Genomic DNA, 14,491 nt, shown 5'->3' on the forward strand with positions numbered 1-14,491 from the left:
CCTCATTTGTTTGGGGAAAAAGTTAAAATAAGATTGAAAAATAAGCATGAGTGAATTATCCCTTATTCTTTGTACACTCTTGGAGAATTATCAGAAACAATTTGTGTTGAAGGTCTTGCTTTATGCACAGACTTAAAATTGAAAAGACAATTGAAGAAACAAAGAGTGACAGGGAAAAAGTAATTGAGAGATTTTTATAAGTAATTCAGCTTTAACACAATGCCTACTTTCAAACCCTCTCACAAACAAAACTTTAGAGACTCTAGAGATTCTAGAAAGACAAAGTCTAGATATTCAAAAGGAAAGAAAAATACCTTTCTTAAAATTTTTTTACAAGATCACTCCTTTAAACAAAAGGGCAAAAGGAAAATACCAGTTTGCTATAACTGTGGGAAAGTAGGACACTATAAAAATAAATGTCGTATGAAAAAGAAAATAAACGCTTTAGAAATAGACCTTGAAATAACAAAACAATCATTTGATATCCTTTTAATTAAAAGAGATGATTCTGAAGAATCTTCTGACTCTGATGAAGAAATGATCATCAGAGAGATAAATGATGAAGAATTGATTTTCTCCAATTCAAATTCTGAAATAGATTATGAAGATATTAATTGTCAGTGTAATTTCTTGAAAGGCCTAAACTTAAATACTCTGACAAAGAAAGAAAATCTCATAATTGACGTAATTGATAAAATAAGTGACCTGGAGGCTAAAAGAGAAGCCTTAATTCAGTATATCAACATGGCCAAAGAACCTTCAAGTTCTCTTGCTCCTAAATCGACTCTTGTTCCTACTAATGAAGATTACAGCTTTAGTAATATTATGAAAAGAGTTCAAAATAGAACTTAAAACCAAAAAGAACCTATAATTCATGGTCTAAAAAATGAAATAAATGAGGTATTCGAAATGAATTGATAACTCTAAAAACTAGAGTACAATATATATATACGGGATAGTCTTCCCAATGCTTGTAGGTGAAAATGAACAGTTCAATGCCTATAGGCGAAAATGAACAGTGATTTTGCCTACCCTCATCACTGTCTAAAGTTCATCGTACGGTCACGATTGTCCAGTAGTGTTTTATTTTTCATTTTTTTTCAAATTGTAATGATCTGAAATTTGGAGCATGTGCATATCTTAGTGAGGAGTACCTAATAAAAATATAAAAAAAAAAATCGTGAAAACAATATTAACCAAAATACCCCTGAAGCTTTTCGACGGTATTTTGATCAATTTATTTAATGTAAAATATTTTTTTGATATTTTTTGTAGATTCGCCTATTTTTGATGATTACACATTCCAAATTTCAAATCATTTTGATTTGTAAAAAGAAAATGTAAAATAAAACACTACCGGATAATCGTGACCGTGCGATGAACTTTAGACGGTGATGAGGGTAGGCAAAATCACTGTTCATTTTTGCCTATAGCCGTTTTGTAGTATCTTCCTATATATATATATATATATATATATATATATATATATATATGTGGGAAACATTTATATAGAGCTGAGGCTCTAAACAATCAAATTAGAGCCTACCTCAAAAATTTTACTAGAAGAGGTTGTTTTGATGCCCAAATATCCTCAAATTGATCATCATGACATCAAGATGCAATGAATGATAAAAAAATGGATTTCGAGTTTTGAAAATAGTAATGCATTTTTGGACCGTCAATTTTCAAGTTTTCATATATCTATCAATCTACATTATTTTTGAAGCTTTAAACTTTATAAATAAAGATGAAAATACATTTTAAGGCTATCACAATGTTTTTCAATATTGAAACCACATTTCTCCACACTATTTGAAGTTAGGCTCTAATTTGATTGTTTAGAGCCTAGGCTCTATACAAACCACACCCATATATATATATATATATATATATATATATATATATATACAATGGAACATGATTAGATAGTTCTAGACAAGGTAATTCCTTAGCTTTAAGTTTAATTTTTTTTAAACGGCGTTGGTATGCTTGTTAGTCCAATCCGGAGGGTTTATTTTAAGTTGTTTGAACAAAGACTTTGCGTCTAGGGCAAAGTCTTTATAAAAATCAGAAATATAATTTTAACATCCAAGGAATCTTTGGAGTTCTTATCTTTTATGATATCAAGAAATTTATCCGCAAATTGAATTACTCTATCAATAGGGACAATTCTTCCCTGATAAATATTGTTGTCAAGAAACCTTATCTTGGCTTGGAAAAGGTTAAGCTTTTTTGCCAATGCCACTAAGCTAGCATTTTTAATAGTTTCTAGGAATACCTTTAAATGCCTCCAATGTTGCTCAATGGATTCCAACACATCATCAATGTAGACTCATAAATTTAGTGAAAGGATTAAAAATATCTTCATAATATTTTGAAATTCGAATGGTGAATTTCGTAATCCGAACGATGTGACATTCCATTCATAGTGCCTAAAGGGGACATTAAATATTGTTTTGTATCTATCTTTTTCAACAATTTGGATCTGCAAATATCCAGATTTTAGATCAAATTTTGAGAAGATACTGCGCATTGACAATCCTATCCACGAGTTCCCGTTTGTTTGGGATTGGATATCTTATCCATCTTAATGCCTTATTCAAAGGTTCATAATTGATAACTAACCGAGGGGCACTTCTTTCAATTTCCGAAGCCTTCTCAACATAGAAAGTTGAGCAACTCCATAGTGAGGGGCTTTTTCGAATAAGTTTTTTATTGAGTAAATCTTGTATTCCTTTCTTACAGATTTTTAATAGCCTACTATTCATTTGAATATGCCTTGCTTTAGTTGGAATTTTTCGCTCGTTAAAATTTGGTTCATACGGGAGTTCTACAATTTGTTGTTTTCTATCCCAAAAGGCATTAGGGATGTCAGCACAAATTTCCTTTTCAAGACTTATTTTAAAAGTACTAATCTCATGTTGGATTTTAGAAGATAACAATTTCTATTCAATTGTTTTATATTTGATTTCTTCTTTTAGAGAGAAAATAAATTTTTCTTTAGTAGAGATCTAGTTTTTAATATTATTTATTTCATGCACCCAAGGTTTTTCAATGAAGTCAAATTTTACTTCTTGTCTCTTAATTCTTTTTCAGAAGCAAAACAAGAAAAAAAAAAAAGAGAAAAAAAAATGCCTATGGTAGTGGTAACTGTAATTAGTTATATTTTTCATGGTCACGAGCATGCCAATATTAGCACCGATGGTGCGTAAATGTAACTCATTATTCAAATAACTATTCAGAGTTTCTAGAGCTCCTTGCAAGGCTTGTTGGAAAACTCGTTGTCAAACCTGATTCATCACTCTGTGTTGTTCAAAATGAATGCTTTCATTTTTGTAATTTTCTAATCGTTCTAAATTTTCATAAGCAGCATTAATCAAATTCCTTTTTTCTTGTTCTAATATCAAAGTAACCATTAACTCAAAATTCATCGGCTTCAATTTCCACTTTATGTAAGCAAGCCCCGGCCTTTTGCAAGCTACTCAATGGCTCCGACATAGTTGTTCGTAATCACTAATCAGACTAAAGATTCTCTATTTTCGATTATCTAATAAATCACTTAGTGAAAGTAACTTGTCTCCATATCAATTCCAGAACTTCTATGATCTCTTCCCAAAGCGAACATGAATATTTCTATTCATTTGGTTGTCACACTCAATTACTTATGGACACTCATGTATCTACCCTCTCTTCGTTCTACGATATCAAAACTGATAAAAGACCAAGATCCCTAGAGGGCTCTTCCTACCTGGTAACTGTCAGGAAAGTCGTTTCTTTTTTTTTATTATCTTTAAATCCAAAGAATTTTTATTCTGCATAGGTTGTCAATTCGACATTGGATAAAAAGTTGGAGTGCTTTTTTTTTTACAGTGAATTGTCACAATTATTCTATCGATATGAGAGTTCTATATTGGATAAATTACCAACTCTTCATTTTGAAACCATCTCTACTAATGCAGTGGTAGAAAGAGTACCTTATTGTGCCTAGACTTCACTTTAGTTTTAACCATGTAAATAGTCCTACATTCATGAAATGCTATAGTTCCTACTTATGAATTTTTATTTATTCAGAAGTAATTCGTTAGGATCATGCACCTTAATTCTTTTTTATTTATCTATTATTTTATAACTTATAACATAACATCATTTATAATCTGATTATTATATAATTATTAATTATTATTTTACAATTATTATTATTATAAGTATGAGTAATTATTATTATTTTAAATTATTACTATTTTAATGTGTGTGTGTGTATATATATATATATATATATATATATTAGTATAATAGAATTTAGCACATTAGTAGAATAGAATTTCTGTTCTATAGACAGAAATATTCCGTTATTAGAAGATGTATATGGTTATTCTAGAATGCAGCACAATAATGGTGAACTTAGAATTTAGTAAAAAATGATCTTTTCCTATAAATATTTTATGTACTTTGAAAAGGGTATTATGGTCTTTTCAAAATCATTCCAAAACTCAATTTCAAATTCAAAAAGATTCTTTTGACTTTTTGAATGATGATCGGACTTTAAAGGTCAGTTAAAATTACAAAAATGCCCTTCTTAAAATTTTCAAGTAAGCTGCTGTAATATACTTTTTTATATTTGTAAGGCCATTTGACGTAAAAAATTATGGAGTACTTAATTCTAATTGGGTCTCACACACCTCTCATGCCACTTTTATAATAAAAGAAACAATGAATATCTCAAGATATAATCTTCCTAGGGTTGTGTTGTAGCATGTATTCCAACTCCAGCCAATATACCACAAGCTCTAAATTTGTTAGTGGAGGTTGCGGGAGATTATGGTGTTCATCATGGATCTATCTATCTCGATTGGATTGGCTTCCAAAGATGAGAAAGAATGTATTTGATGTGTTAGGGTCTTATTTTGCAACTTAGTTTATTCGTTGTTATATTCATGTTTATTAGAGTTTTGCAGACGTGGTGTTATTTCTTGGGCTGTGTTTGTTTTGATTAACTCTTAGTTTCTTTCTCAATTCATTTGGGTCTCTTAAAGAGGCTCGTTTTTTATATATCCTTCATCTTTGCAAGTCTGCATTCTTCTGTTTTGAAAACACATATATGGATATTTGTGCTAGTCTCATTATTCGAATGGTATTTAATTTCCAATCCTATCTTCTTCTTTTATGAAATTCACTATGAATGTTATTTTATTGTATTCAGATCTTCCAGAGGATCGTTTTTATGATTGGGTTGCATTTAATGTGCAAGTGCGCATCTGGATGGCTTGTGATGCGTTTATGACCACAATTATGTAAGTATGAGATAGCTAAAATAATAATCTATATATATATATATATATATATATATATATATATATATATATATATATATATATATATATATATATATATATATATATATATATATATATATATATATATATCGGTCCCATTAGATTTTGGGGTTGTTCAGCACATGTCCTAGTTCCCTTCCAAAACCCAAAAAAACTGGACCCAAAGGCTGTTAAGTGTGTTTTTATAGGGTCCCCAAATCACGGTAAAGGCTATAGATTCTATGACTTATCTAATGAGACGATCATTGAGAGTCTAGATGCACATTTTCATGATAGGGAAGGTTATTCATAAGAAGGTTGATTTCTATGCCCACCCAAGTGCTTCACTTATTTAGGAGAAGTCTATGAAAGAGTCAGTGAAGTGGAAAGTGATGAGCCAGCTACTAAGGTATCCAAAGCACAAGCAATGGCTGGAAGCCATGGAGAATGAAATGAAATCAATTAATGAAAACAAAGTATGGGAACTAGCCTGTCTTCCTCCAAATCGCAAGGCGATCAGATTGAAATGGGTGCTCAAGAAGAAATTAAATTCTGAGGGACAAATTGAAAATTATACGGCTAGACTAGTAGCCAGAAGGTGCAACCAGATGGAAGGCAGAAACTACCAAGACACCACCTGCTGCAAAACTAGTCCATTAGGATAATCCTCTCCATTACAATCCACTTAGATCTTGAGCTCCATCATATGGATGTCAAAACGACATTCCTCAATGGAGAATTAGAGCATGAGGTTTAATTGAGACAGCCTAATGGATTTGAAATTTAAAAGGAAGAGAATATGCTGTGTACAGGCTCTTTAAATCTCTCTATGGCTTGAAACAAGCATAGAGAAGGTGGTTTGACCAACCACGATTTACGCCCAATGAGGACGATTACTGTGTGTATGTTAAGGTCAGTGGGAGTGATATAGTGTTTTTATCATTGCATGTGGACGGCGTTCTAATTGTTAGTAACTCGCTAGGGCTAATCAAATAGACAAAGATTATATTATAATTGCCAGTAACCCTCTAGGATTAATCAAAGAGACAACAAAGGTTATATTGTTAGAAAAATTCGATATGAAGGATATGGGGGAGGCCTCATACATACTAGGAATTAAAATCATCAGAAATAGATCAATTAAATTGCTTCATTTGTCACAAACAACCTATTTCAAGAAAGTATTGGAGATATTTCACATAATTGATTGCAAACCTTTCAGCATACCTCTTGATAACATAATAAAACTACGCTTGAAGATGTGTCCCAAAGATGATGAAGAAAGAGCATACTGGAGAGAGTCCCCTATAGGAGTATTGTGGGATTTTTTATTTGTCTTACACAAGGGACCAGGCTAGACTTATTGAGTGTTGCCTTATGATTGGTGGTAGAAGGATAAGGAGGGACACCTTATGACAAGTAATAAGTGGATGTCCCCCTTGAAAGTGACTTCTCATATTACTTGAAGTAAGAACCAAGTTTTGTTTCAAGAAAGAGAATAAGAGGGGGGGCATCCCCGTGTTGTCTATTTCAAATTAGATGGTTGTGATGCCATGATTTCAAATTCAATGGTGATAAATGCCTTAAAAGTATAATTTGGGTTTGAAGGGCACTTAAGTAATTTTAGAAAATTTGGAGGTGAGACTTCTCATATTACTTGAAGTGAGAAGCAAGTTTTGTTTTAAGAGAGAGAATACGAGGGGGGGCATGTCCCATGTTTGTCTATTTCAAATTAGATGGCTGTGATGCCATGATTTCAAATTCGAAGTTAGAATGCTCGGGCTGTGTTGGTCTGAGGATGGTGATATCGAACCGCTCCAACTAATGAAAACACTACGGTCTGAGATCTGAAACCTCGAATTGCGAGTTAAGTTAAAACTTAAACCTCATACCTCTTTAATTTTTTTTTGCAAAATTGCAATCTGACCTTGGACTGCTTCAAATTTTTTTGCAAAATTGCGATCCGAGGATTCTAACCTCGGACTGCTCTCTGAGTCCCTTAAACCCCGAAAACCCCCAATTTTTGTTCGTATTCTCTCTCTCAACCCCTCTCTCTCTCTCTCTCTCTCTCTCTCTCTCTCTATACCTTCGACTTGAATGGGAGGATCTCCAGCACATTTCTTCAATTCCATCATTATTTGATAAACCAAGTGATTTTTTTTGTTTTTTCATACCCTATTTTAGTTAAAGTTTTTTAAGGGAAAGTTGGATTGTTAAATTGCAGGTTGCCATTCATTCAAAGGAGATAATTAGGTTTGCTAGAATGAATAATATCACCTGACATATAAGAAAAAATTATGAGGGTTTGGCTTTCTTCTTTTTGACAATCGAAAATGTGGGTTTCTAGACAATGAGAAAATATCGAAAATGCTTGAATCAATTGAAAATGAGAAAAAATTATGAGGGTTTGGATTTCTTCATTTTGACAATCGAAAATGAGGGTTTTTAAACAATGAGAAAAAATCGAAAATGCTTGAATCAATCTAAATGAGAAAAAATCGAATATGAGGGTTCTTTAAACAATAAAAAAAAAAAAAAAATTACTAGGGGCAATCAATAGAGCCATGAATTTCTTCATTTTGACATATGAGGGTTTTGGTTTGTTTGTTTGAATGTAGTGTAAAATCAATGGTTTTGGTGTTATATTTTCTTTTATACATGTAATTTATTTTTTAATTTAATTATTTTGTAATATGTCATGCTCAATGTGTAAAGGGAAAAGTTTATATAGAGCCTAAGCTCTAAACAATGAAATTAGAGCCTACCTCAAAAATTTCACTAGAATAGGTTGTTTTGATGCTCAAATGTCATCAAATTGATTATCTCGACATCAAGATGGATGGACATGAGCAGAAAATGGATTTCAAGTTTTGGAAATAGTGCATCTTATAACGCACATTTTGACCGTCAATTTTCAAGATTTTCATATTTTCATAGATATGCTTGATCTACACTATTTTTGAAGCTTTAAATTTTATAATTTAAGATGGAAGTATATTTTAAGGCTAATACAAAAACTTCAGTATTGAAACCATATTTCTCGATACTATTTGATGGTGGGCTCTAATTTGATTGTTTAGAGCCTCGGCTCTATACAAACCGCACCCATATGTAATTGCCCCTAGAAATTTATCGAAAATATCATGAAATCGTGAGTTAGGGTTTAATTAGAATGAAAATGTCAAAAATTCTTTGGTTTTATTTGTAATTTATCTTCTTTAACTACGCTACAATGGATTTTATGCATTTTGAAGAATTTGGGGGGACTGGGACTTTAAATTTATCTAGAATGCGTGAATCATATTTGATTTGCTGAGAATAGTGCGTTGATTTTACTATGAGAACATGAGAAAAAGTTGAATGGATGTTTTATGATTAGAGAATAGTGCTTTGATTTGATTATGAAAAGGTGATGCAAAGTTAAATGGATGGTTTAGGATTTGAGGATAGTGCTTTGATTTGTTTATGAGAACATGAAGAAAAGTTGAATGGAAAAGTTGAGAATAATGCCTTGATTTGATATTGTGACTTTGGTTTTATTTGCCATTGAAATATAACATGACCTATTTTTTCCTTGTTGATGGATGGTTTATGTAATGTTTATCTCAGGATATTTCACTTGAATTTCATGACTCTTTTTGAATCCCTGTTATAAATATTGTAGTGAAAGTGAGAGCTTGAACTAATGAAAAAACAAAGAAGTGATAATGTTAAAGTTAAAGTGATAATGAAAGTTTCAAGAGGTTTTTTGGTCATTATATTTTATCGAAAATTTATTTTTTAATATATTTTATAGGTGCACCCCAATGAGAAGATAGTGCATACCAAATTTCATATTCATACAAAAAATACTTTGAGACGTCGGATCTAAGATCTAACGGTGAGTGGCTCTTTTGATCAAAATTGGATAGTTGGATGGTAGAGGAAGCATATATCTTCTATGTAGTAGGGGAAGTATAGAAACCTTCCCAAGTTATCACTATCCATTCAGTAGGTTGGACAATGAAGGAGGGAGAGTGACATGCATGATCGAGTTTATGTTAAAATCGATGGGGTCCACTCTCCCTCCATCGCTAACCAACCTATAGATTAGATGATAAGAACCCTCGTGTTGCATTATGTATCACACTCTAGATATACAAGGTATGTCAAGGGAATATGAATTAGGAAATAACAAATAAATTTATAAAATCATAACATTATCGCTTTTTTGTTTTTTTCATTAGTTCAAGCTCTCACTTTCATTACAATATTTATAACAGGGGTTCAAAAAGAGTGATGAAATTCAAGTGAAATATCCTGAGATAAACATTACATAAACCATCCATCAATAAGTAAAAAATAGGTGATGTTATATTCCAAAGTCAGTCTCAAATCAAGGCATTATTCTCAACTTTTCTATTCAACTTTTTTTCATGTTCGCATAAACAAATCGAAGCACTATTCTCAAATCCTAAACCATCCATTCAACTTTGCTTCGCCTTTTCATAATCAAATCAAAGCACTATTCTCTAATTATAAACCATCCATTCAACTTTCTCTTATGTTCTCATAATAAAAGTAAAGCACTATTCTCAGGAAATCCAATATAATTCATGCAATCTAAATAAATTTAAAGTCCCGGCCCCAAAATTCTTCAAAAACCACAAAACCCACTGTAGCACAGTTAAAGAAGATAAATTACAAATAAAATGAAAGAAAATTTGACATTTTCATGCCAATTAAACCCTAACTCATGATTTCATGATACTTTCGGTAAATTTCTAGGAGCATTTATACATTGAGCATGACATATCACAAAATAATTAAATTAAATAATAAATTACATATATAAATGAAAATATAACACTAAAACCACTGATTTTACACTACATTCAAACAAACAAAAAAATCCTCATGTCAAAATGAGGAAATTCATGCTTTGTTGATTGCCCCTAGTAATTGTTTTTCTGATTTTTTATTGTTTAACAAACCCTCATGTTCGTTTTTTCTCATTTCAATTGATTCAAGCATTTTCAATTTTTTCTTATTGTTTAAAAACCCTCATTTTCGATTGTCAAAATGAAGAAATGCAAACCCTCCTAATTATTTCTCATTTTCAATTGATTCAAGCATTTTCGATATTTTCTCATTGTTTAGAAAAATTTTCGATTGTCAAAAAAAGAAATCCAAACCCTCATAATTTTTTCTCATGTCAGGTGATATTATCCATTCTAGCAACCCTAATCATCGCCTTTTGAATATCAGGTGATATTATCCATTCTAGCAATCCTAATCATCGCCTTTTGAATTAATGGCAACCCCCAATTTAAGAATTCAACTTCCCCTTCAAAAACCTTTAACTAATAGGGTATGAAAAAAAAACAATTCAGCTGGTTTTTCAAATCACGACGGAATTGCAGAAATGTGCCGGAGATCCTTTCGTTCAATTTGGGGCCGGTTGACAGTATATATATATATATATATATAAGGTGCGGTTTATATAGAGCCAAGGCTCTAAACAATCAAAGTAAAGTGCACCTTCAAATAGTATTGAGAAATGTACTTTCAATACTGAAAACCTTTGTGATAGCCTTAAAATATATTTTTGTCTTTAATTATAAAATTTAAAGCTTCAAAAATATTGTAGATCAAATGGATCTATGAAAACTTGAAAATTTTGAAAATTGACGGTCCAAAAATTCGTTACAAGATGCACTATTTCCAAATCTTGGAGTCAATTGTTTTCTCATGTCCATGCATCTTGATGTCAAGATGATCAATCTGAGGATATTTGAGCATCAAAACAACGTTTTCTAGTGAAATGTTTTAGGTGGGCTCTAATTTGATTGTTTAGAACCTTGGCTCTATATAAACTTTTTCCATATATATATACACACACACACATACACATACACACACACACACACACACACACACACACACACACACACACACACACATATATATATATATATATATATATATATATATATATATATATATATAGATGTAGATATATATATATATATATAGATATAGATATATATATACAGAGAGAGAGAGAGAGAGCGAGGTTGAGAGAGAGAATATGAACAGAAATTCGGGGTTTTCAGGTTTTAAGTGAATCAGAGAGCGGTCCGAGGTTAGAATCCTCATATCGCAATTTTGCAAGCCCGAGGTTAGAATCCTCATATTGCAAGTTTGCAAAAAAAATTAAAGCAGTCCGAGGTTTAGGTTACCAGATCGAAATTTAACTTAACTCACAATCTGAGGTTTCAGATCTCGGATCGTAGTGTTTTCATTACTTGATGGGGCGGTTTGATATCACCATCCTCAGACTGACACTATCCGAGGATTCTAACCTCGAACCGCAATTGGTATGACTTAAAAACCTTTAGCGGTCCTCGAGGATTCGAACCTCGAACCATATCGTCGGGCTCTGCCCTACCAATGGAAATTATAAAAAGAAAAATAAATAAATTTGGCTAGAAAAAAAAAAACATAGTCGGTCAAACCGACCTTAGTTGTAATATTCGCTTATAAGAGGAGCAAACCGTATTTTACGTATTTATATAGGATCCGTATGTAAGTAACTCAAAAAACTATGCTAAAATAGATCATTTACATGCTTAAAAAGATCATTTCTTAGGTTTCATATAGAAAGAACAAATTACTATGGCACTGCTATTTGTTTTTCGTTGGTTTTTATGCATCAGAAAAATTTTATTGGCTTTTTATCGTGACCATCTATTTTATTATGGTAATATTTGGAATTTCAGTGCATAAAAAATGTAAAGAGCATTTGTGAACTAAATTTCATAATTGCATGTGCCATGTAGATATACAGTTGATGCATGTGTTCATAATGCTTTATGATATACTTGTTATACTAAGTTAGGATTCGTCTTTCAATGGTAAGATTATTCTGTCAGGAACTCCTTGGAGACTGTAGATGAAATAGTTATTGTATTTTTTATGAATTTGCAGATACTAATTAGTGTTCCATTGTACAATAATGTCTTCTACATCACACATCCTTTGGTTATGTGATGGTCGTAATACTTAATAAGGAATATACTAAATCAATAAGACATTTATCTCTATCGCAGATACTAGATGTTTAGCATCATACATCCATTGGTTCTCTGATGGTCATAATACTTATAAGGAATGGACTAAATCAGTAAGTCAATCTGTCTATTGCAGGTACTAGATCTCTTTAACAGCAGCGTGGATGCATAAAATATGGACAGTGAGTGGTCAATGGAGAAAGTCCTTCAAGTCATTATTAATTGCCGATTTTGGCATGGTGATGGAAGGAATGTAGAATTCTACAATAATCTAGTAAGAGTTAGATTATGTTGGGATCCTTTTTTTTTTTCTTTTTGAAGAAATCCTCCAATTGCTTGATCTTTTAATTGATATGGACTTTTTGTCCTTTCCATCTTTGCTTTTCTCTATTTGCAAAAACATTTCAAGTTGGCCTATCATCTGTTTGGGTAGCTGGATTATTTTTTGTTGATCTCTGCACCACACAGTTGTGGCCTTCTCTTATAGATCAGATTAAGCTTAAGACTACACAAAAAGATGATGAAGATGGAGGCTTCAGTGTTACTATTTTCTCACCTCCAAGCCCTTTTGAAGGCTTGGTAGGGACACACCAACTCTTTGCAATTCATTCATGACTAGCTTTCTCACAAGATCTTCAGGTGGTTCTGTTTATATAGCAAACATCTGCCTTAACAATTGCACACACCTTGGGTTACAGTTGAAACAACCATTGTTGATTTTACATAAGCTTATGATGCAGAACTTCTTTACTTCTTGCTCTTTGTGCCATGGCTCAGGGTTTTATTATGTTGTAGTCTTTGTTTCTTAATATAGTGGAAGGCAGTTTGTTATGTGAACGTGTGTTGTGTTCATTGCTTGCTTTTACTTTTAAATTGGGTCATTTTGTTCATGTCGATGAGGGAGAGAGTTTTGACATTTGTGTGTTTTCTTGTTATATTGTACATTATAGAGAGGGAGTGTGTGTTTTCGTTTGTGTTATTTCTTGTTAATATTGTACATTGGAGAGAGAGCGCATTTCTATACTGGGAGAGAAAAAGAAAGAATTTTTATTTTTTCTTGCTTGCTTTTACTTTTAAATGGGTCTTTGTATAGCCATTTGCTCATGTCGACTAGAGAGAGTTTACATTTGTGTTTTTTTTTGTTATAGTACGTTATAGAGAAAGAGAGTGGGTGTGTGTTTTTGTTTATGTTTTTTATTATTATTAAGACAAAGTATAGGATGAGACCATTTACCTTTGGTAAAAGGTGGTCACATTAATCTTGACTATTGGATGTGAAATTGGTTGGCTGCAATTATTCCACTGACCAAGCTCAAACTTCAAAAGAAACTTTCTCGAACTTTGTGACACATCCAAGCTATCAAATTTCACATCAGATAGTTGTAAGTAATTCTGACTGCCTTGTATGAAAGATAAATGGTTTCATTGTATACAATCCCTATTATTAATGTACATTATAGAGAGAGAGAAATCTCCTTTGCAGTTTTTCTTATTATTGTACGTTGTATTTTGTCGAGAGATAGAGAGATCTTCTTTGAAAAAAGAAAAAAATGAAATGAAAAGTAAAAAGCCAAATGGGCCAGGCTGAGCTTCTTTGAAGATTTTTGGGTAGGCTGTCTGGCTCGGCCCAGAAAATATATTTCGGGCCCAGTCGTGTTGGGCCTATGGGATTAACATCGTGTCGTGTCAACCTTTGGCAGCCCTACCTCCATTGCTTTGACATCGCCAAGTACGAGGCCTTAATAACTAGACTTGAGAATGCCGCTGAACTTCGATTCTAAATATTGTGGGTTATTGGGAACTCTCTTCAAGTAATAAATAAGCCAAGCTCAAAGAACATGGAAAGTAAGAGAATAAAAATTGATATCTTTTCGAGAAAGAGTGGAGAAATTGGCAAAATACTTTGAATATGTAACTTTCCAACATGTTGCAAGGTTAAGCAATAGATTTGCCGACACCATAGCTACCTTGGCTTTGATGGTTAATGGTACGTTGGGAGTTAGTATAAAGCCATTATGCATCAGGCACACCTGAAGTGATTCATGATAAGATATAACAAAGTTTTATGTTGACTGTCTATTTAACACATCCTACTTCTTTTACTTAAGCTTGGGATGGGTTAAAGAA

The 14,491-nt window shown here is 32.2% G+C and overlaps 1 long non-coding RNA gene across 27 annotated transcripts in view; it reads left to right on the forward strand.

Annotated features, from left to right (window-relative positions):
* LOC105420735 (uncharacterized) overlaps positions 1-14,491 on the forward strand; it is a 154,462-nt gene that overhangs the window by 65,526 nt on the left and 74,445 nt on the right. For 14 of the 27 annotated variants that reach the window (XR_016050934.1, XR_016050933.1, XR_016050935.1 and 11 more), the window contains 2 exons: positions 5,201-5,291; positions 12,501-12,638. This is a non-coding gene — a long non-coding RNA (uncharacterized LOC105420735). Of the gene's footprint in view, positions 1-5,200; positions 5,292-9,108; positions 9,193-12,500; positions 13,196-14,491 lie in introns of those variants that run through there. The other 13 variants (XR_016050932.1, XR_016050947.1, XR_016050945.1 and 10 more) reach the window with 4 other exon arrangements.

The sequence above is a fragment of the Amborella trichopoda genome, chromosome 3 (genome assembly GCF_054954075.1).
Source record: "Amborella trichopoda isolate Santa Cruz 75 chromosome 3, AtrichopodaSantaCruz75HAP2 v2.0, whole genome shotgun sequence".
In the NCBI taxonomy this organism is placed as follows: Eukaryota; Viridiplantae; Streptophyta; class Magnoliopsida; order Amborellales; family Amborellaceae; genus Amborella; species Amborella trichopoda.